Source organism: Schistocerca gregaria, chromosome 2 (genome assembly GCF_023897955.1).
Source record: "Schistocerca gregaria isolate iqSchGreg1 chromosome 2, iqSchGreg1.2, whole genome shotgun sequence".
Classification (NCBI taxonomy): Eukaryota; Metazoa; Arthropoda; class Insecta; order Orthoptera; family Acrididae; genus Schistocerca; species Schistocerca gregaria.
Window position 1 is genome coordinate 818622226 of NC_064921.1, and position 23644 is coordinate 818645869.

General features: G+C 41.2%; 1 protein-coding gene across 3 annotated transcripts in view; it reads left to right on the forward strand.

The window, feature by feature from the left end:
- Positions 1–23644, forward strand: part of LOC126335149 (probable G-protein coupled receptor 179) — a 1457037-nt gene that overhangs the window by 1403256 nt on the left and 30137 nt on the right. The gene's annotated exons all lie outside the window — the stretch shown is intronic.

Genomic DNA, 23644 nt, shown 5'->3' on the forward strand with positions numbered 1-23644 from the left:
GTGTCAGATTTTACTTACATCTACACCCCTTAAATTCATTTTCATCGTTGTGGACGTGTTAAATGTAAAACAGCTCTTACTCAACTTATCCCCGAAACGCTTAAGGTAATGTACTCTATATCAAGGGGCATGCAGTTGCTCTAATGCCCCCGAGAAAGAATTTTCCAAAGCAGGATATATTTTTGTGAAATTCCACGTGTATCAGAGGAGCAGAACACAGATTTTTATTTATTTAGGTTATGGTGTAGCAACAGCTGTATACAATAACGGAAAAAGAAGACATATGGAACTACCATTTGCAGGCTTCGAGCGCAGTCATCAAAGTTCCAAAGGCGTGGCGTCTACGTCAGTCTGGATTCGTTGTAGCATATTCCCGATGTGATCATTTTCTGACAGCGTATTCCACATTTTGTTCACTAATGCCATTCACAAGCAGGAGAGTTGTAGAATACCAGTTATTTTTTACATTACAGCACTGCATATGCCAGGACCTATAGGTAGCGAGTTGATTCTAGTACGCGCAGTGCGTATCGCATTGAACTTCTGTAGATTAACTGCGAGGTTTATCACACTTAACTGATTTATTGTTGTCGAGATCTGATATAATTTTCTCCTGGCGTTAAAATTATTTTTCGTACCGTGCCTCGCTTAGTTTTTTACCTTAAACGTGTTTCGAGGAATGTCATTTATAACGCCATACGAGTAGATTATAAGATCCTTTGGACGTGATGGGTCTACTGTTTTCACTTCCTGTACAGTTGCTTCCTGTCATCTAAATTATGGGAGTGCGTCGTTAAGATGTGCAGCCACGGCATAGAAGCCCACTTCACAGTTATTCTAATAATACTCATGCAGTTATGCCGGCGGGCATCTATCTTGTTAGTAAGATGGTCGCGTTGCCAGACTGGGGCACGGTATTCGGCGTCCTAGAACACTAAGACGAGAGCTACGTTTGGGGGATGTAACATCTTCTATGAGCTTCTAGCTAATATTGTTGCTGTATCCTCCGTATCGTACGACCATGGTCTATGAAACCCTTTTGCACCAGACGTATCGTCCAGATCTGCGTTGGTCATCTTCAGAGCTATCCCTGGTCCCGCTGGGTCTTGCAGACTGACGGATCGGGCGTCGGAGAACGACATAAACGCCGGGAAAAGGGCAGTGGAGTGGTACAAAAGTACACTGGAACAGGACATACAATCATTGTTAAAGATAGAATTTAACTATATCGAACTGTCGTCTGTGAAAGATAAAAATTAGGCATCGAGTCTGTAGATCCACTGTTGCTGTTGTTGTGGTCTTCGGTCCAGAGACTGGTTTGATGCAGCTCTCCATGCTGCTCTATCCTGTGCAAGCTTCTTCATCTTCCAGTACCTACTGCAACCTACATCCTCCTGAATCTGTTTAGCGTATTTATCTCTTGGTCTCCCTCTACGATTTTTGCCCTCCACGCTGCCCTCCAGTACTATATTGGTGATCCCTTGAAGCCTCAGAATATGCCCTACCAACCGATCCCTTCTTCTAGTCAAGTTGTGCCACAAATTTCTCTTCTCCCCAATTCTGTTCAATACCTCCTCATTAGTTATGTGGTCCACCCATCTAATCTTTAGCATTCTCCTGTGGCGCCACATTTTGAAAGCTTCTATTTTTTTCTTGTCTAATCAATTTGTCGTCCATGTTTCGCTTCCATACAGGGCTACACTCCACACAAATACTTTCAGAAACAAGTTCCTGACATTTAAATCTATACTCGATGTTAACAAATTTCTGTTCTTGAGAAACACTTTTCTTGCCATTGCCACTCTACGTTTTATATCCTCCCTACTCTGACCATAATCAGTTATTTTGCTCCCCAAATAGCAAAACTCATTTACTGTACTACTTTAAGTCCATCATTTCCTAATATAATTCCCTCAGCATCGCCCGATTTAATTAGACTACATTCCATTATCCTCGCTTTGCTTTTGTTGATGTTCTTGCTATATCCTCCTTTCCAGACACTGACCATACCGTTCAACTGCTCTTCCAGGTCCTTTGCTGTCTCTGACAGAATTAGAATGTCATCGACGAAGCTCAAAGTCTTTATTTCTTCTCCATTGATTTTAATTCCTACTTCGAAATTTTCTTTTGTTTCCTTTACTGCTTGCTGAATATAGAGATCCACTGTATGTGTCAATAAGTCTGATGCCTTCTTTTCTGTGGAATCAGTCCCCATGTTTATAAACGATCCAGACACATTGCGACCACCGCCTGTGTTTAGTGTCACCGTGCAGTCACCACTCAGAGACGGTTGGTGGCAGTATCAGCAGTGGAGAGTATATAAAGCGTGTTGCGGGGATTGGGATAGGGGGCAGATGGGTGCAGAAAAAAGTGCTGTCGTTTAGTGATGTCGCTGTCGTAAAGTGGAAGCGGGGCGATTTATCTGTCGTCCAAAATGGCATGATCATTGGCTTTCGGACCAAGCGTGGAGCCACTTCCGTAACGGATAAGTTTGTAAGCTGTTTAAATGTCTCTGTGGCTAAAGCATAGCGTGCACTGCAAAATGGCGCTATCTAAAACCGGCGCCTAGGCAAGTGTGGTGCAACACGGGCGTTAGATGACAGAGGCGAACGACGCCTGGCGAGATGTCTACGGGCGAATAGTCATCTACGTCTACATTTATACTCCGCAAGCCAGCCAATGGTGTGTGGCGGAGGGCACTTTACGTGCCACTGTCAGTACATCCATTTCCTGTTCCACTCGCGTATGGTTCGCGGGAAGAACGACTGCCGGAAAGCCTCCGTGCGCGCTCGAATCTCTCTAATTTTATATTCGTGATCTCCTCGGGAGGTATAAGTAGGAGGAAGCAATATATTCGATACCTCATCCCGAAACGCACCCTCTCGAAACCTGGACAGCAAGCTACACCGCGATGCAGAGCGCCTCTTTTGCAGAGTCTGCCACTTGAGTTTGCTAAACATCTCCGTAACGCTATCACATTTACCAAATAACCCTGTGACGAAACGCGCCGCTCTTCTTTGGATCTTCTCTATCTCCTCCGTCAACCCGATCTGGTACGGATTCCACACTGATGAGCAATACTCTAGTATAGGCCGAACGAGTGTTTTGTAAGCTACCTCCTTTGTTGATGGACTACATTTTCTAATGACTCTCCCAATGAATCTCAACCTGGCACCCGCTTTACCAGCAATTAATTTTATATGATAATTCCACTTCAAATCGTTACGTACGCATACTCCCAGATATTTTACCGAACTAACTGCTACCAGTGTTTGTTCCGCTATCATATAATAATACAATAAAGGATCCTTCTTTCTATGTATTCGGAATACAATACATTTGTCTATGTTAAGGGTCAGTTGCCACTCCCTGCACCAAGTGTCTATCCGCTGCAGATCCTCCTGCAATTCGCTGCAATTTTTTAATGCTGCAACTTGTCTGTATACTACAGCATCAGCTGCTACGTGCAGCTCTTGAACAGCTCTTCACCAGATGAACCAACGGACTACCAGCAGTGTCTCCTCAACGACAGTTCAGCGAACGTTGCTGCATATGGGCCTCCACGGTAGGCACCTGGTTCATGCATACATGCTGACTGATATTCATCGGTTACAAAGGCTGGACGTTCCACGCTAATACTGCAGCTGGATGTCCACTAAGTGACGACAGTTGGCCTTCTCAGATTAATCACATTTTATGCTCCATAGGACAGATGGCCGTTAACGTATACGGCGTGAAAACGTTTGAATGCAAAAGACCTGCAACAATGGTCGGAGCTTTATGGTCCGGAGAATGTTTTCGTGGCATTCCTTGAGTGATCTCGTCAATCTGGAAGGCAGGATGGATCAACAAAAGTATGCATCCTTCTTCGATGACTGTGTCCACCCCTACATGCAGTTTGTTTTTCCTTGGCCTAATAACATCTACCAGAACGACAATGCACGTGTCACACAGCTCGCAGTGTACGTGCGTGGTTCGAAGGCCACCCTAAAAAGGCTACCGTACTGCACTGACCACCAAACAAGAACCTGTGGGGTCATCTCGATCGGATTGTTAGAGCTATGCCTCCTCAAGCGAGAAATCTAGCACAGCTGGCCACCGCGGTGGAGTCAGCATGGCTCCTCATCCTTGTCAGTACCTTCCAGAACTTCAAAAGCTCTCTTAAAGCACATCCCTCAGCGGTCTGCGCTGGAAAAGGAGATTATTCAGGCTGTGCTCACATTAATGTGACTGGCTGGTGTGTATTTCTATGGCTTCTCTATACAACCGTTCGTACTACAATAGATAATATTTGGTTTCTGAAGACCTCATGGTTACCTGATTGAAGAGAATGCTTTGCTACAATTGATATTCTGGTCTACGAAGGCTTTTGTAATTCTCTGGTGTGTATTTCAATTACTCTTTGTAGCTCTTATGTAAACCTCAGCATATGAACATACAACCAGCATTTAGAAAGAGAAGGACGTTTGTCCTTTATAGATCTGAGGACATGTCCACAAGAGTAGACGCCCGATGTATAATTAAGGTGAGAAAGAGCAAGTGATCACTTCAGTGAAGACACACACCACGCTCGAACGACAAAATGCCGCCAGTAATGAGGATAATGGACAAGGGCATTACATTCATAATGTGTGGATAAGTTGAGAATTTGAATCTGACGGGAGGCGTGCTAGGGTAGTCAACCCAGTTGCCATCACAACTGTGTCTGGATGGTGCAGTGGTCAGCGCATCTGCATAGTAAGCGGGACACCCGGAATCAAATCCCAGTCTTGCACTAATTGTCAGCTTTCATCACTGACTGAAATCAATGCCATCCGGCACCTAATGTCGTTAATTCCTTTGTTCTTAATAATATTTTACTTTCTCCTGACAAAAGCTCACGTTGATCTGTGGCCTTGCCGTTCTTTCTCTATGTGGAATGAACTTAGGCCCACTAACTCTGCCTTGATTTTGTTTAGTACTCAGCCATTACGGAACCCTAAGGTAACCTGTTATTTACCTCGAGGGCTAATCGGAAAGTAAGGAAGGATAGGTCGCGAAATGGAATCCACAGTGAAAATGAAAACTATTTCATTTGAAAGTTAGCTACCACTTCCAGCTACATATCTCCATAGTCGGTGATCCGACTTAGACGTTTGTCGTAGAGTTGTACCAACTTTCCAATACCCTCGATATATAAGGCAGTCACCATCGCTTTTCACCAATTCTCTACGCTGGCCTACAGCTCGTTGTCAGTGCCAAAATGTTTTCTTCATAGCCAGCGGTTCATGTGAGCAGAGATGAAACTCAGAGGGAGATAATTACGAGCTGTATTGTGGGTAATCAAACATTTCCAACTGAAAACGATGCAGGAGCATTTTCATTGCCCCTGCAGAATGCGGCTGAGAATTTTCTTGAAGAAGAAAACGCACGACAGTTATGTAATGTTGGCTGCATAGCTTCAGGCGAAATTTCTCACCACGCTGTCGTACTTGTAGGGAGACACTAATGTTTTAGGTATCTTTATGTGCTCCCTGCGTGCTCAGAACTAAAAAGAACGACGTAAAGTGATCGACGGGCATACTAGAGACACTGCCCGACACACTTGTGCAGAACTTAATCGGATTTTCACTGTGATTTACATTTCGCTATCGTTCGTTCCTTTCTTTCCGTATAATCCTCGTGTGGATGATTTGCTTCTGCTGTGATCAATGTTGTCCCTGAAAAAGCGTTCTTCAAGAAACCGTCGAGCGACACGGTGTCATATACAACAGATAGGTCAGCCAAAGGTTAATGATTACCTTAGGCCTTTCTGGAATCCTGCCATTGTATCGGATACCTATCTGGAATGTTTGTGTAGCTTTGTTTCTTCATCTTCTTATTTCGTATAGTACAACTAAGGACCACGACATTTATCTATTGCGTTTGGAGTGGGCTTTGACGTTTGCCCAGTAATTACGCATCCTCTGGCTGTGTTGTTCCTTCCTCTCCTGTGTCCAGAGGGCAATTGTCTTCTTTCTTGGTAGTCTGTCCTGGAACCTCCTTTGTCTAAGCTTCTTCCTGAGTATTGTCCGATCCTTCAGGTTACCTTCTATTATTCCCAGTTATTGGAGATCTTTCTCCACTTCCATCAACCATGGTTACTTTGTCTTCCTCTATTGCCAGTAACAGAGCAGCTGGTTGGTCGATCTGTCACGATGCTTCCTGTAAATGTGTCCATAAAATGCTAGACGTCTTTTCCTAGCTACATCTGTGACTCTTTCCTGCGGGCTCTCGGTTGGGTCGCCTTTGGTAATTATCGCTTTCGTTGACTGGCCCCAGTATCTTCCTCATTATCTTTCTCTCCTGTATTTCGAGCTTTTCAGTCAGTCCCTTCCTATTGAGTATTTAACATTCTGAAGCATATGAGGCTTCAGGACAGATGACTCTCTGGTAGTGCTTCAGTTTAGTGTTACAGGAGAGACTTTGTTTGTTAATCATTGAACTCTGCTGCGTATTAATCATTCCGTGAGTTAGAAACATATGTCGAACAATGATGTGAGTACTAGGATGACATCTGCCATAACTTCAACATGACGAACAAATTATGCTGCTACCTCATATTTAAATGATTCATTTCGTGCCTCCACCATTACTCTAAATCTTAGTGTACGCTTTAGCCGAATATTGTGCAGTGTAGCTTGATACATCAGCTATTGGGTTTTCAGTTTCAATGATCGCTGTCGTATGAGCAATACACTTGGAAATCGTGGATTTTATCTCGGTCTTCACACGTCGAGCGCTTTTTGGCAGGGCTAAAGCAGCGCCTACCTACTGCGACCGCATAGTTTCAGAGTCACAATCATAAACTCAACTTTGGTCACCAATAAAAAGCTTCGAAAAAAAGAGTTTATTAGTAATCTGTTCTGCATTTCCCTGCAGACTGCTTTGGTCATGCTCCAGTCGCCGTAGCACGGCCTTAGATGTAATTATCTGCATGTCATTTCTTCTGCTAGAATCGTTCATTTCTACTGCATCTCATTGTCTGTGTGTCACGTGAACCTTGGGTAGCACATCTTGCTTTTTACTCAGGGCCTTTCCTCACATTCGCAGCATGATCAAGTTCGATGTCATTTAACTGTCGTGCCCAATTTCTGTCACCAGTCTGTTACTGTTTGTCAAAAAAAGGGACTGCCACTATAAATTAGCCTTAACGAGCTTAAAATATGATACTATACAATCTTTCCAAAACCAAGAACACATAAAATCGTATTAGTGAAAATAGGTTCTCTAATAACAGGTTCAACTGGTCATATTGGAGATGGCTGCTACAGTGACTGAGCAATTACCTGCCGCTATACCGACGTCCTTATAAGAAAATTTAGAATTCGATAATAGCTGGGGAAAATTTCAAAGAAATTGTCTAAATTTTTTTTCCAGGTTGTACGATCGCTACGTAAGTAAATGTTTCCAATATTGTAGCTCTGATATAACTAACAGTGACGATCTAAGTAGCGAAAACTAAGCTGAAGTGAGTTGAATTTTGTGTTAACGAGGGCATTGGCAGAAATGCCTCGTAAACAAGGAGACGTGGATCCAAGCCCCAACCGTGGCACAAATTTTAATTCATTTCTTCAGAGTCTATATTGTCGTAGATAAAGGTCAGACTCAAATGTCTCAAGGAAAATTTAATTATATCAGATCTATAGATCATATGCACCTGAGATAGAGGCAGGATTCCCCCATTACGTCCAATGATTGGTGCTATTACAATACCTCAGCAATGGTGGAGATCTGAGAAGTGGAAGGTAAGCTGTAGATGTGAACTGAAGTTTGTATTAGGGAGAGCATTGGACTAGCTTAGTCCATGCAGTTGTGTTATCTCTACTACTGCGATGATGTAAAGGCTACTACACATGCTTGTTAAGCAAGAAGATCAGAGTTCTAGTCTGCCCAGGACAGAAGTTTTAATTCACTTCTTCAGATTCTAACATTATCGTAGATCACTAATGTACCATGCCTGTGTTCAGAACTTCTCCCTTTCATAAGAAGTACAAATGCCTAACTGTAATTTTCAATGTCAATACAAGAGTGATGTGCTGTTTCAGCTGTCAAATTCAATAGGATTTTGAATAGATCACTAACCTATATCATATTACATGAAAACTCGGATCACAGGTCGCTTAACTGTAACTTTAACAATACAGCTACGTTACCCACCATGGTGTTCTGAATCAAGTTAGTAATGACATCAATAAAACAAAACTGGAGGAATAGAGAGCTAGTCGCGACAGTAAAGCTACAATCATTGCATTTCCACATCTTCGACACCATCACGTTACTCCTTGACACTGAAGTAATGCTAAACCTAACAAAGAAAGCGTCTGATGTTACTACATTTATACAGAAATTATCTTTGTATCGCATGTAGTACAGTTATATCGAGACATGTATGAGGAATACTGTTCCCCGAGGCCACCATTCTGTCTCAAGTTAATAAGTGTTTTATGATGTTTAAGAGACACCGTAGTTCACCAAAACAATGTACAAACATACAAAACCGTTCGCAAAGTCTTTTTCGATCACATTATTCACATAATACGCAATCTCTGCGCCATTTATTCTCATACAAATACAGATAAAATAATTTGCTATTTTTTACAAACATTTTTTCTCATTTATGTCTCTTGCAATACGTAGATTGAATAAAGGTAGTTTCCATTTCTGCATGCTGATTTTTGTGTATTGGTGTGCGTGTGTGTGGTTGTGCGACCGGAGTGTGGAACGGTTTCATTAACAGAGAGTAAGGATGAGAGAAACGGGGAAAGAGAGAATCAAGAGGCACGAGAGAGTTAAAAAAAAATTAGACGGAAAGAAATGAGAACTGAGTTGATTAGTTGATTTTCCACAGCACAGCGTTTCATCGCAAGTTTCCTACTTCATCAGGGCTCCAAGCGCAACGTACCGGAGTTAAGTGGGGACGCTGGCCCTTCTTACGGCCGCTCTATGACTCCACCTGTTGCTCCTTTCTCTTTTGAATGGCGTAGCTGATTACGACTGTCAAAGCTTGGTTGTCTTCCATTGCTTCGTGTCCACATAAAAACGACCATGTGGCTTGAACGTAAAAAAGAAGATGGTCTGTCCGTCGCCATCCTTTAGAAAATTCTCACAGGGTCTTTGTGGTTCAGATACACGAACGTGGCTGAATCGATTTACGCAAGCTGTGTAAGAAAGTCTGCGGCTATAACTTTCACAGCTTGCGCTGGAAGTTTGTTTACCTTTAGTAAGATTGTCGACTTTACCACGTACGTCATATGTTTGATGCTCCATAGTATTTGAGACATCTATCGGTTCGGCTGTCTCCCCTCTTATGCTTCGACCTGTACAATTCTAAGTGTACTTGACGCTCGCAAAGACGATGAATATATCAGACGAACAATCCTTCCCTATTGGTGGAGTCGTCCACCTTCAATATGTGACAGGACAGCTAGCCATTGTTGTGCTCCAATACTTAAATATAAATAAATTGACGAAAGAAATCGCAACACCAAAAACAACACAGTAATGAAATTTCAGGAATACAGGCAACATATTTAAGAGCTTAACACTGCAAGATCATTGGTTTATGTAAGCGCGAGATAAGCCTGCGAGCCAACACCCCATAGATGATCGGGCTCACATGCGGTTCCTCTTCGTCGAAATGTCTTGGCACAAACTCGTCTAGGGGTTGAACCGCACCTGTCGCATTACACGCCCTAAATTAGACACTTGTGACCCTTTGTAGAAAGTTAACATAACATATAATAACAGTAATAATAATATCGGGAACTAAATTAACGATCCGTAAATGATGTAGGCAACACAGTTGCGATTTGATTAGAATAATGTTTATTCACAAGGCAAACTAATAGCGAAAGTGGTCATATTTAGAATTAATATTACACTCGAGCGAATATCGATTCGACAAAGTTCGATCATTCATAATCTCATCGCGAAACACAATACTCCACCTCGGTATTTACACGAAAAGTTAGAGTTCACTCCAGGCGCGTAGCTGCTCACCGCTCAGAGACTAAGCCCCGCGATACCACACAACGCGAAATTTTCTACGTCGTTTCACTTCCTAGCTGCCTAAAGACCGACTGTTCGCTTTTGCGACTCAATCCGAACTGTACCCTTTGGTGTCTCCAGGCGAACTGTACTCTTTGGTGTCTAGACCAGTGGCCGGCCGCGTTTCCCGCGCGCCGAACATACTCGTTCAACTGACTGGTGCAGTTCTCTTTCCTGAAGCCGTCCATCTGATTGGCTACAGCTTATTCTACATCATTTTGCATTTTAACGTATTTAAATAATCAAAGACTGACCACTTTCACGTTCTAAATAAAGTAACAATAATATCCATTACATAATAAACGTTAAATTTTGTTACATAAAAACAATACAATTTCCTTCTTAACTTTGAATGTCACGGCCAATAGCCTTGCACCAATGTGCTTTCTGATAAACAAATAAAGAACGAAAGTAACTATTATGAACTAAACTTTACAACAAATATTCTATTACCTAATGATTCAATAAGGCGTCATGCTGTCATCGTTCAGTGTGTTTTGTGTGAAGGAAATGATGACCGGATGCTTAACTGTAAGTAGAGATAATTCAAATTTTCCATATCTTTTAAACAGATAAAGTTACAGAGTTTATATTTACAACGTTTGTCATTTCAATGAAGCATTTCTATATGAAATTGTTAAGATCGACTAAAGTGCCTAGAATTTAGCATTCAGGTCTTTGTTAGAAGTTAATTTCACTTTAACAGTAAACCCTAAACTGTTATAGATATGATCAATATTCAAGTTTTATTGAGAATACCATGAAAAGTTATGGAGGATGCCAGATTAAAATTACTGTGACTTCATTCCTTTCACTACTACAGAGTTAAATTGCTTTCATGAATGTTTCGCTTTATATCTGATCTTAGATCCGCCATATTTAACACTGCTACGTCTCCTTGGCCACAAACGGCTTCTACTGGGTTCCCTAATGACGTAGGTTTTCGTCTGTCTCATTCGTACACTACTACAGCGCTTAGGCCTCAATACACTCCTGTGAGTTTCCCCATCTCGTGGTGAATCTGCGCCCTTTGTGGCACGCGGTCCTGGACGGCAGGGTTCGTTTCACAATTTCTGTAGGCTAACTCTTTCGGCCATATATTTAAAGGAGAGCGCAATGCTCGTTAACTCACAAGCCATTGTAAATGTGGAATTCTAACACACTTAAAAACGGTGTAACCGCCAAAATGTTGAATGCAAGTATGCAAAAGTGCATGCATTGTGTTATACAGGTGCCGGATATCGGTTTGTAGGATGGAGTTCCCTCCGTGTTGAACTTTGTCGGTCAGTATAGAGACGGTTAATGCTACCTGTGGAAGATACTGGAGTTGTCGTCCGATGATGTTCCTTATGTACTCGGTTGGAGACGGAGCTGGTTATCGAGCAGGCCAAGGTAACATGTCGACACTCTTTAAAGCACGTTCGAATACAGCAGCAGTATGTGGACAAGCGTCATTTTGTTGGAAAACACCCACTCGAATGCTGTTCACGCATGACAGCACAGCAGGTTGAATCACCAGTCTGACGTAAACATTTGCAGTCAGGCTTCGTGGGATAACCACGAAAGTGCTCCTCCTGTCATACAAAATGGTGCTCCAAACCATACCTCCAGGTGTACATCCAGTGTGTCTAGCATGCAGACTGGTTGACTGGTTCTTTGGACGCCCTCAACTGGCCTACTTCTGACCAACATACGGTCGTCACTGGCACCGAGGCAGAAACAGCTTTCATCAGAAAACACTATAGACTTCCGCCTTGCCCTCCAGTGCGCAAATGTTGGTGGTTTTGGGGTCAGTAGAATGCACGCGACAATACGTCAGGCTCGTAGCTGTTCTTAAAATAGTTACTGGTGCCAACTGCTGCTCAAATTACTGCTGCAGATGTAGTGACCACCACTGCCAGCAGTCTTGCACAATGACTATATTCCTACCAAGGGTTCCTCAGATACCATTGAAGGAACCTCTAGCTTCCCTCAGCCGTGTTACAAGACCTCGTTCACACTCAGTGAAGTGTTGATAATGATCTGTTTTTTCACCTTAAAGGCATTCTTGTCTAACATAAATTCTTCCAAGTCCAATCTCAAAGGTAAACTGATAGCGTATATTTAAAGAACGCATAGCGTGTATGTAAGCGTATATTTAAAGCATTATAGCGTGTTTTTCAAGAAACCTTATAAGCATGTTCGTAATGACGCTACTACTACCGAGCGAGGTGGCGCAGTGGTTAGACACTGGACTCGCATTCGGGAGGACGACGGTTCAATCCCGTGTCAGGCCATCCTGATTTAGGTTTTCCGTGATTTCCCTAAATCACTCCAGGCAAATGCCGGAATGGTTCCTCTGAAAGGGCACTGCCGGCTTCCTTCCCCATCCTTCCCTAATCCGAAGAGACCGATGACCACGCTGTCTGGTCTCCTTCCCCAAACCAACCAACAACAACAACAACAACAATGACGCTACTAGCGCCATTCTTACGAAACTGGGGCAAAATTTTAACAGACATCATGACCTTCAGATGTAGAAACATGCCTACCAGCTTTTATTTATGTCGCAGAGCTCCTTTCGTCAGTGTACAAATAGCAAGGTGCTAATTTTTCGGCTCGTCAGGGCACCTTGTCTCATTGTATCCCCCTTCTTCCAAGTCAACCTATTCCCTCCCTACTAGGCAAATCTGGCAGGTATTTTTGATATGTGACATGTAGCCACGTAAAAGGCATGCGACCATTTTATAGATACGGATATTTTTTTACATACTGCTCTTACTGTTAGCTGCGGAAAAATTTTAGTAACTTGATTTTCAGCAGCTTAACTGAAATGACGCGATTTGGGTAAACTCACTTTCAGAATTTCGAAGGGAGGAAGGGGCTTCATAAACACGCTATGGTGTCCTGTTTTGAAGTAACCAAAATCAGTGTGCAACTACGGAGCTAAAATCGGCCAAAAAACCCACATTTTTATGTTGTAATAGTCTAAGTGTAAATAACAAATATCACTTCCTGTTACTTACAAATGCTACATGCACAGAAACCTAATACCACAAGAAAGAAAAAGTACAACTTTCTATCACTGCAAAAGTGCTATTGACTCCTTAACCTAATATCGCATCAATAGTACCTCTGTTGGTACTACTGGTTCTATGATTTAGAATCGACATATATCTGTTTTTGTCCATTCATTGTGTCGTCGTTTCCTTGTGAAAGTAACACATCTAAACTGCTAAAAGTTGTATCCCCTACTGAACAGGCCCTCAAACTATTACAGTCAAAAGCCACTGTCTGCTGGATTTCTTAAGCGTAGTGTAGCAGGTCCACAGCGTTTCCACTGCGGCAATCGATTTCACTAATCACTGAAACTTCTTAGAAGCCACTCTTCTGTAAGCACTCTCACTAAAGTCGTCGGCACACGGGATGAGTTAGCTACTGCTGTTTCACCTCGAGGGGCCACTTCGTCGCATGAAATACAGAATAATTTCTGCGATATGTTGGCAGCATGCCATGTAAAGTAGAACCAATAGGAAGCCGGAACACTCCCTACGTCACAAACATAAAGCAAGACACCAATTCCATTTCTTCCGCTTTCTATAGGAGCGACCACTACGGTCGCAGGTTCGAATTCTGCCTCGTGCATTGATGTGTGTGATGTCCTAAGGTTAGGTTTAAGTAGTTCTAAGTTCTAGGGGACTGACGACCTCAGATGTTAACTCCCATAGTGCTCAGAGCCATTTGAACCATTTCTGTAGGATCTGATCTTCGGTGGACTTCATGTTATATATGCTGATTCAAAGCACGAGCACATCGAAGAACGAATGGTTATTGGTACGATTTGTTGTAATAAAATGACGGGAAACGTTATATTAGTGGTTAAAGAGTATCCGTATTTAGGATGTCTACTCAAACACCTTTCAGCCATCTAATTTCCATCTTCAGACCCCCTGACCAATGTATGGGAAGATTCCAACTTCGGTACCTGTCAAAGCAGCGGCCAGCATATAAACACTGGCATCTACAACAATCAGAAATCTACAGCTGCCAGTATTTGAATGCTGGCCCCTACTTTGACAGGTGCCGAAGCTGGAATCTTCCCAGACGTCGGTCAGGGGGCCTGAAGATGGCGCAGTAATTCGCGGAAAGTGGTAGCCAAATAAAATGACATTTTGCAAAATGGACGGCTGAAAGGTGTTTGATTCGATATGCTGGAGGGACAGCCGAGTGCCGCAATCACCTGTGAAAAGGTGAACATACAGAGACTATTCTATTTAGTTCTTTTCGTGTTATAACTCCCGTTTTATGAGAATAAGCCATTTTAAGGTAACGACCCATTGAAGATTAATGTAAACGTGTCCTTTTTGTTAGAATTTGTTATAATTATATGTCAGTTAATAACATGCCGGCGATTAATGCCTTTAGGGAACTGTAAGAAAAATGCGAGGTCGAGTTCCAGTGCAGTATAGCTGGTAGAAGTGGGACCGAGGGTAGATCAGTAGGGGGTTTGCATCCTGTTGAATAAAGTTTTTTTTCTTTTTTCTTTTCACCTTCGCGTTTTCTAAAACTTTGAGGTACTTCCGTATGAAATTAATAGAATTAATTTATGTAATATTTGATGTTTCGTAAATGTAAGTGCACTTTCGGCCAGGAGTGAGTTTGTTCAATTTCTTGAACTTCTATAGGCCGGTTTGCTTACTGATTGGGCATTTAGCTTTCATTTTTGTCATATTACATGTTCACGTATATTGAAGTTTTCATTTACGTATACCACAGTCAGACAACATGACTAACATATAATCAAAAGAGGAACTGTGCATTCTAATAGAGCTAACGTAGGAATTCTACATGTGTCCAGTCTCGTGAACAAACTCTATGGTTTGCGAACCAAATAAAGGCGACAGCTACCGCTGGAGAGCGCAGCGAGTGAAAAATCACGTTAGCCAACTCGTGCAGTGTGTCGACGGCGCCTTGTTTTGTGACGTCGAGTTCCCGTGTGCATACACGGCTTCTTCCTCAGTCTCCCACTTGCCAACTGCAGCCACCCGGATTGATGTAACAATGTTCCAGTTGATACAGAGCAACGAAAGACTATCCGAGGAACCATCCGGCATAACTGTTCCGGCTTAACACAATGGATTAAGTCTGGTTTCTTTGTGGCCAGTTAGCTTCTCTCTATATGTACAGGGTGTTGACTTACATGGATGGCAGCATGCTGACAGCAGTCAACTGCTCCGAGAAGTCTTCTATGGAATTCGTGGATACTGAGACTGCAGTTTTGTCTGAGATGAACTTGTCGACCTGTCCCCAGTGGTGCTTTGGGATCCAGCATCCTTAATGCACCTCCCGCTGCGTCTTCGGATCGTGCACAATGAAAAGAAATCCTTTTGATTCCTAGATATAACTGTCTTTAACCTTGTCACCGAATGTTTCATTTTGTTCAAAATTGTGCTCAGAGCACAATTTAAAAAACATAATTCGGAAATTTTACACAATTATTTTAATGATTGCCATGCTGTACACGGACTAACATAGAGAAATAGGCATGGCCTGAACCTCAATGTGTATGGGAAGGGGAGACTGGCAAATCTTATAGGTGACAGTGTAGTGGGTGGAAAAATTTCTGTAGCGGTTGGTGTTAGAGCTGCACCTTTTTTTTACATTTAAGTCAGCTGATAGGTATACCTGCTTAAAGGAAGCCCCTCTAAGAAAGGAATCACCTTCAGAGGACGTCCTGTTTCTAAGTAGAGAAGGAATTAGCATATTTCATCAAAATATAAGAGGTATTAGAGATAAAGTTAGTGAACTGCTTATAGACGTTGACTTTGAAATTATTGGTATAACGGAGCACCACTTACATAATTTGACAATTCAGAGGCTTCCTTTACCAGGATACAGTTCAGCTGGCTGTTTTTCAAGGAGTTCCTTCCGGGCTGGGAAGTGGCTATGTACATAAATAACAGTATTTCATGAGTCCATAGACGTATCACCGTACTGCACTGAACAGATATTTGAATGTTATGCAAAGGCATTTGAATTTAGTGAAACTGAACTTGTAATCGTTGTAGTTTTAAGCCCCGTAACTCAGACTTCAGAGCATTTATGCTCAAGCTAGAGAGAGTTCTTGATTCACTTTGTAGGAAGTATAAGAAATTAGTTATATGTGGTGATTTCAATATAAATTTGTTGTATGATAGTACAAGAAAAAGGATGTTGGCAGATCTCCTAAATTCATATGATCCGATGCAGACTGTGTTTTTTCCAACTCGAGTGCAAGGCAACAGTAGCACAGCCATAAACAATATCTTTATTCGTTCTTCATTACTAGATGGGCATTCTGTTAGTAAAAGGGTGAATGGCCTTTCAGACCATGATGTACAGATTTTAACACTAAAAGGCTTTTGTACTCAAACAAATGTCACATTTAATTACAAACTATGTAGGAAAGTTAATCCAAAAGCAATAGTGAGCTTTTTAAACCTTGTCAAGGTACAGGAGTGGCGGGACGTTTATAGTGCCGATAACATAGATGATAAATACAATGCTTTCCTCAACAAGTTTCTCATGCCCTTTGAGAGTTGCTTTCCATTAGGATGTTCTAAATTGGGTATTAGCCTGGGTGGCTGACTAGTGCGATAAGGATATCATGTACAACAAAGGGGGAATTATATCAAAATGTTAGAAGTAGTCACAATCAAGCTGCTGTAGCCCATTACAAGCAGTATTGTAAGGTGCTGAAAAATGTTATTAGGAAGGCAAAGAGTATGTGGTATGCAAATAGAATAGCTAATTCACAGGATAAAATGAAAACCATATGGCCTGATGTGAAGCAAGGGTCTGGTCAGCAGCAGAATGTCGACGACGTAAAGTCAGTTCGTAACAAAAATATTTCTGTTGCTGATAAATCAGAAATATGTACAGTATTTAACAATCATTTTCTCAGCATTGCTAGTGAATTAAATAAAAACTTCGTTTCTACAGGTAATCATATAACTCTCTTGGCAAATGCCTTTCCAAGACTGATGTCCGAAATACTCCTCTGTGATACAGACAAGGGGCAGACTGAGTCAATAATTAAATGACTGAAGTCTAAGGACTCTTATGGATATGATGGAGTGCCTAGCAGAATATTAAAGTACTGTGCTGCTTATGTTAGCCCTGTATTTAAACATTATTTTAATTTTTCCAATAGGAATGGTCAGTTTGATGAACGATTTAAGCACTCAGTAGTGAAGCCGCTTTATAAAAAGGAAGAATGGAATAATGTAGACAATTTTATACCTATTTCCATGCCATCAGTGTTTGTTAAATTTACTGCAAAGGCTGTGTGTAAGGATATTTGATCATTTTCTATAACACGATTTGCTATTAAATGTACAGTTTGGCTTTAGAAATCGTTTCACAATTGAAACTGCTGTATTCGCTTTTTCTGTGAGGTACTGCATAGGTTAAACAAAAGGTTTCGAACGCTAGGCATATTTTTTTATTTAACTAACGCGTTTGATTGTGTTAATCAGAAAATATTGCTCCAGAAGTTGAACCATTATGGAATACGGGAGTAGCTCACAATTGGTTCACCTCTTACTTTAGCTAAAGAGAGCAAAATGTCATTATTCACAATGTTGAGAATGGCTGTGACCTGGGGCCTGAGTTTGGTACAGTCAAGAGGGGGTAAAGGATGTTGTTGCAACATTGGCTCGGTTTCGAATAGTGCAGTGCATGATCTAAGTTCGCGGGTTGTACAAAATAAACTAATGCCAAATCACAGCAAGGCTCAGTTTTTACAGTTTCTAACACACAAGTCAACAAAACCTGACGTTTTAATTTCACAGAACGGGCATATCATTACTGAAACTGAACAGTTAAAATTTCTAGGTGTTCAGACAGATAGTAAACTGTCGTGGAAAGTCCACGTTCAGAATCTTGTTCGAAGACTGAATGCTGCCACTTTTACTATTAGAACGGTATCTAAAGTGAGTCATCGTTCGACAAGAATATTACTCTGCTTTGCTTATTTTCATTCGCTTGTGTCGTATGGTATTATGTTTTGGGGTAACTCTTCCCATTCTAAAAGGATATTTTTGGCTCAGAAACAAGCGGTTCGGGCAATAAGTGGTGAAAGTTCACGAACATCTTGTCCACCGCTGTTCACGAGTCTGGGTATTTTGACATTGGCCTCTCAATATATATATTCGTCATTTCTTGTTAACAATATTAGCTTATTCCCAAGAATAAGCAGATTTCACTCAGTTAATACTCGGCAGAAATCAGACATGCATTAAACCCTTGAATGTTGTGCAGTATACTGGTGCATCCATTTTCAATAAGCAACCACTAGAATTCAAAACTCTTGGCAGTAATCGACGCGCTTTCAAATCTAAACTGAAGAGTTTGTTCATGGTCACTTCTTGTACTCTGTGGAGGAGTTCCTTGAAAAATTAAACTGATCCTTGTTTTATTGTTGCTTGCTTTTTCTTAAATTTATGGCTTGTTTTTTTTTCGAGTTCATAAACATTTTATTTTATTTGTTATTACTTTAATATTGTAATTTCGTGTACTGACTCGTTCCATGACCTTGGATATTTATTCCTCAATTTGGTCCTAAGGAATCTGACGTGAAAATATTAAATAAAAAAATCCCAGTACAGTCATTTCAGAACAAAAGTTCTGCCTTAAATAAATATACGTTACAGGTTAGTTACTGGCGATATTGTTTTGCTTCTTTGAGAGTAGTAACATAGTCCACCTATCTCAAAATGTATGACGATTAATGATATTTTCAAAAATTTTTCAAATTTCATACCCGAATTTTACGACCAAATTATCGTTATCATTACCAGTAATATCTATTAATAAAGGATGAGGATAAAAAATGGTTCAAATGGCTCTGAGCACTAAGGAACTTAACACCTGAGGTCATCAGTCCTCTAGAACTTAGAACTACTTAAACCTAACTAACCTAAGGACACCACACACATCCATGTCCGAGGCAGGATTCGAACCTGCAACCGTAGCGGTCACGCGGTTCCAGACTGAGGTGCCTAGAACCGCCACAGCGGCCGATTAGGACCAAAGTTCTTCTTCAAAAATAGACCATAACTGCATAAATTTGTGCAGAAACTTTCAGCCCCTTATTCCTTTCACTTCCTTAGAAAGTGTACTCAAGCACTGAAAAGAAGAAAGTGACAATATGACACTTGAAAGTTTTCCTTGTAGTTAGTCACGTTTCCTCACCACTGGTCATTTAAAAATATTTACCGTTCAACGACATGCACAAAACTTTCACATAATACAGTGAAAATCCAATATATATCCAACCATATTTTTCCAAATATCCCCGAATGAGTTACATCGCCTCCCGCTTTCAATTTGCCCTGCTCGAGGTAGCGTTTAGGTTTAAATGTACTTCTTACCATGAAACTGAGAGCGGAAAACGACAGGTGACGTATGCCAAAATGTGTGACTACTCCTACGAAACATTCATCATCCCCACACATATTCACATATTCCGTTACATATAACTGACTTCTATCAGACAAACGTATTTAAAAGATTTGAACACTGAACTTTCCCTCTGCAGAAGGGTGTGCGCTGATTTGGCACTCCCTGCATCGAATCATGGTCCGCACACTGTTTTAATCTGTGGGGTAGCTCATATACAAAAAGACTCTCCTTGAACCAAAATACAGACAGCGTGAAGAGAAAACATCTGCCAACTGGAGTCTGGCCGAGTTGTACTGTACTGAAAGAAGCAGTAACACTTCCTGCCAGATGGTTTCTCGGATAGTCTTTTACTGCTTTGGATCAGCCATAATATTGGTGCATCGACCCGGGTGACCACAGTTGGCAAGTGACAGACTGAGGAAGAGCAGGCCCTTCATCCGAAACGCGGGAGCAACCAGCTACTTCCCCACCCCAACTTTGCTTCACAAAATTTCGCTAAAGTGAAACATTATGGGTCATAAAGACACAACACCTCCTAACGTACTCCATCTAGGGCCCATAAAGTGTAAAATGTTAAGTACCAGTAGTTAGAGCTAGAAGTAGAACGAAATGAGTTTGAGTGGCCCATCACCGCAATTTGTGAGGCCCGGAGGAAAAACACCGAGCGAGGTGCCGTATTCGGGAGAACGACGGTTCAAACTCGTGTCCGGCCATCCTGATTTACGTTTTCCGTGGTTTCCCTAAATCGCTTCAGGCAAATGCAGGGATGGATCCTGTGAAAGGGTACGGACGATTTCCTTCCCCATCCTTCCCTAATCCGAGCTTGTGCTCCGTCTCTAATGACCTCGTCGTCGACGGGACGTTAAACACTAATCTCCTCCTCCTCCGGAGGAAATGGAAACCCGTATAGTTTTGCTTTCAGGACACTTGTGTTTTAGAGATATTTATAACTTGACGAATATTGAAATAACGTTTCATTATGACAAACATATCTGTCCTGGTTTGATATAGTGCTAAAGCGCGCCTCGAAACAAGGATTTCACGAAGCTAATCCCACTCGGACCACGGAATAATTCAGTTTGCCGTTAACCTTGGCTCCACTCGTCATTGATTTGGATAGTTCATCAGATTCCACGGTGAACTATAGGTCTCCGTCCCCCGCTAATGTTACTGGGATAGGCTACGGCCACAAGAGTCGACCAACGGAATTACTGTTACAATAAAGAGAGAATAATACAAATGTTGATATCGATAAAGTCGCAGAAAGAACAGCGAAATAAGATACCGTCGCAGTCTGGTAAAAGAGAATTTAAACACAAAGTTATAGTTTAAGTTCAGCAACAACGCTAACAAATTTGAGATTTTAAAGCAGAAATAATAGAGGACAAAAACTGTCAAAAGGCTGTGACATTTACAAAATCCACACCTCAGACAACTTCTTCAAAATGAAACCAAACAGAAAACTAAAAATTATGCAAGGCAATAAAACAAGTTTAATTATGGTACTTCAAATGTAAATAGTCTCGAATAAATTCAGACTTTGTGGTCGTCACAGTGTAGTAGCACGTGGAGTAAAATGGCACACGAAACTGGAAACATTTCGTACATGAAGTTATCCAGTTATGATTACAGGGAGACACCAGATAGGATGAATATCAATTGAGGGACAATAGAAAACGGAGGAAGTGTAAAGAAAATTGAAATATTTTCTTACGCTCCATCTGTCTACATAATGGGTGACGTTCTGGACAATACTGAGATCATACGAAAGATGTTGTTTTAGAACTTCGTGTATTTCATGTAATAAAGCTAAATTGTTGCCTTGGAAACATGCCAAAATGCATAGAACTGCACGCCTACCTCCTGTATTTGTGTTGGTCTGGTTCCTTCACATATAATATTGTGTTTTTCATTATTATTTCTTTTGGTATCACGTGGCAGGGGTAAAATAAAGGGAGCGAAAGGCTATTTACAATTTGTACAGAAATCAGATGGCAGTCATAAGAGTCGAGGGGCATGAAAGGGAAGCAGTGGTTGGGAAAGGAGTAAGACAGGGTTGTAGCCTCTCCCCGATATTATTCAATCTGTATATTGAGCAAGCAGTAAAGGAAACAAAAGAAAAATTTGGAGTAGGTATTAAAATTCATGGAGAAGAAATAAAAACTTTGAGATTCGCCGATGACATTGTAATTCTGTCTGAGATGGCATAGGACTTGGAAGAGCAGTTGAATGGAATGGACAGGGTCTTGAAAGGAGGATGTAAGATGAACATCAACAAAAGCAAAACGAGGATAATGGAATGTAGTCAAATTAAATCGGGTGATGCTGAGGGAATTAGATTAGGAAATGAGACACTTAAAGTAGTAAAGGAGTTTTGCTATTTAGGAAGTAAAATAACTGATGATGGTCGAAGTAGAGAGGATATAAAATGTAGACTGGCAATGGCAAGGAAAGCGTTTCTCAAGAAGAGAAATTTGTTAACATCGAATATAGATTTATGTATCAGGAAGTCGTTTATGAAAGTATTTGTTTGGAGTGTAGCCATGTATGGAAGTGAAACATGGACGATAACTAGTTTGGACAAGAAGAGAATAGAAGCTTTCGAAATGTGGTGCTACAGAAGAATGCTGAAGATTAGATGGGTAGATCACGTAACTAATGAGGAGGTATTGAATAGGATTGGGGAGAAGAGAAGTTTGTGGCACAACTTGACTAGAAGAAGGGATCGGTTGGTAGGACATGTTTTGAGGCATCAAGGGATCACAAATTTAGCATTGGAGGGCAGCGTGGAGGGTAAAAATCGTAGAGGGAGACCAAGAGATGAATACACTAAGCAGATTCAGAAGGATGTAGGTTGCAGTAGGTACTGGGAGATGAAGCAGCTTGCACAGGATAGAGTAGCATGGAGAGCTGCATCAAACCAGTCTCAGGACTGAAGACAACAACAACTACAACGAACATCTTTTATTCACATTAGTTCCCACATTTTGGCTCTAGAACTTGGATCCTCTACGAATAATTAATTCGTTTCAATTTTTAATGTCATTGTATATAATTTTTCACTTTTTCCACCATTTTTCATCTCTCTTTCGCTTGGACACCTCTTCACTCTTCCTGTCGCAAAATCATTGAATTTCCTCTCATTTCCTTTGATATGAGTTCCCCTTCAAAAATGAGGGTAGCAAACTGTGTACCTTTTTATCAAACGTATGTAAGGATTTTATAGCTGATTTACAAACATATGTAATGACTACATGACAGAGAAATGTAGCATTTTAAGTTGCTCAAACTCGCGTTAACTACAACGGAAATTCTACCGATAAATGCAGAGGAGCGGATAGATGGAAAGAGCACAATGAAGGCCTCTATGAGGGGGAAGATTTGTCTGATGATGTGATAGAAGAAGGAACAGGAGTCGACAGGGAAGAGATAGGGGATCCAATATAAGAATCAGAATTTAAAACAGCTTTGCTCAACTTAAGATCAAACAAGCCAGAAAGGATAAATAACACTCCATCGGAATATCTAAAGTCATTGGGGGAAGTGGCAACAAAACGACTATTCACTTTGGTGTGTAGAATGTACGACAATGACGATATAGCATCAGAAATTCGGAAAAGCATCATCCGCACTACCCCGAAGACAGCAAGAGCCAACAAGTTGAGAATTATCGCACATTGAGCACAGATCATGCATCCAAGTCGCTGACAAGAACAATATACACGAGAATGGAAAACAAAACTAAGAATCTTTAGATGAAGATTAATTTGACTTTAGGAAAGATTAAGGCACCAGAGTGGCAGTCGTGACGTTCCACTTCATAATGGAAGCTAGACTAAAGAAAAATCAAGACGCTTTCATAGGAACTGTCGACCTGGGAAACGCGTTCGATAACATATCAGTAAAATGGTGCAAGATGTTCAAAAGTCTGAGAGAAACTGATGGAACCTACATGGAAAGACAGTCAATATACAATATGCACAAGAACCAAGAGAGAACAATGAGAATGGATACCGAGAACGAAGCAGTCGGTTTACTAAGGGTGCAATACAGGGATGTAGCATTTCTCCCCTATTTTTCAATCTGTACATTGAAGATGCAACGACAGGATGTGTTGAGTGTACGAAAAATTTATTGAGAATAAATTGAAGTA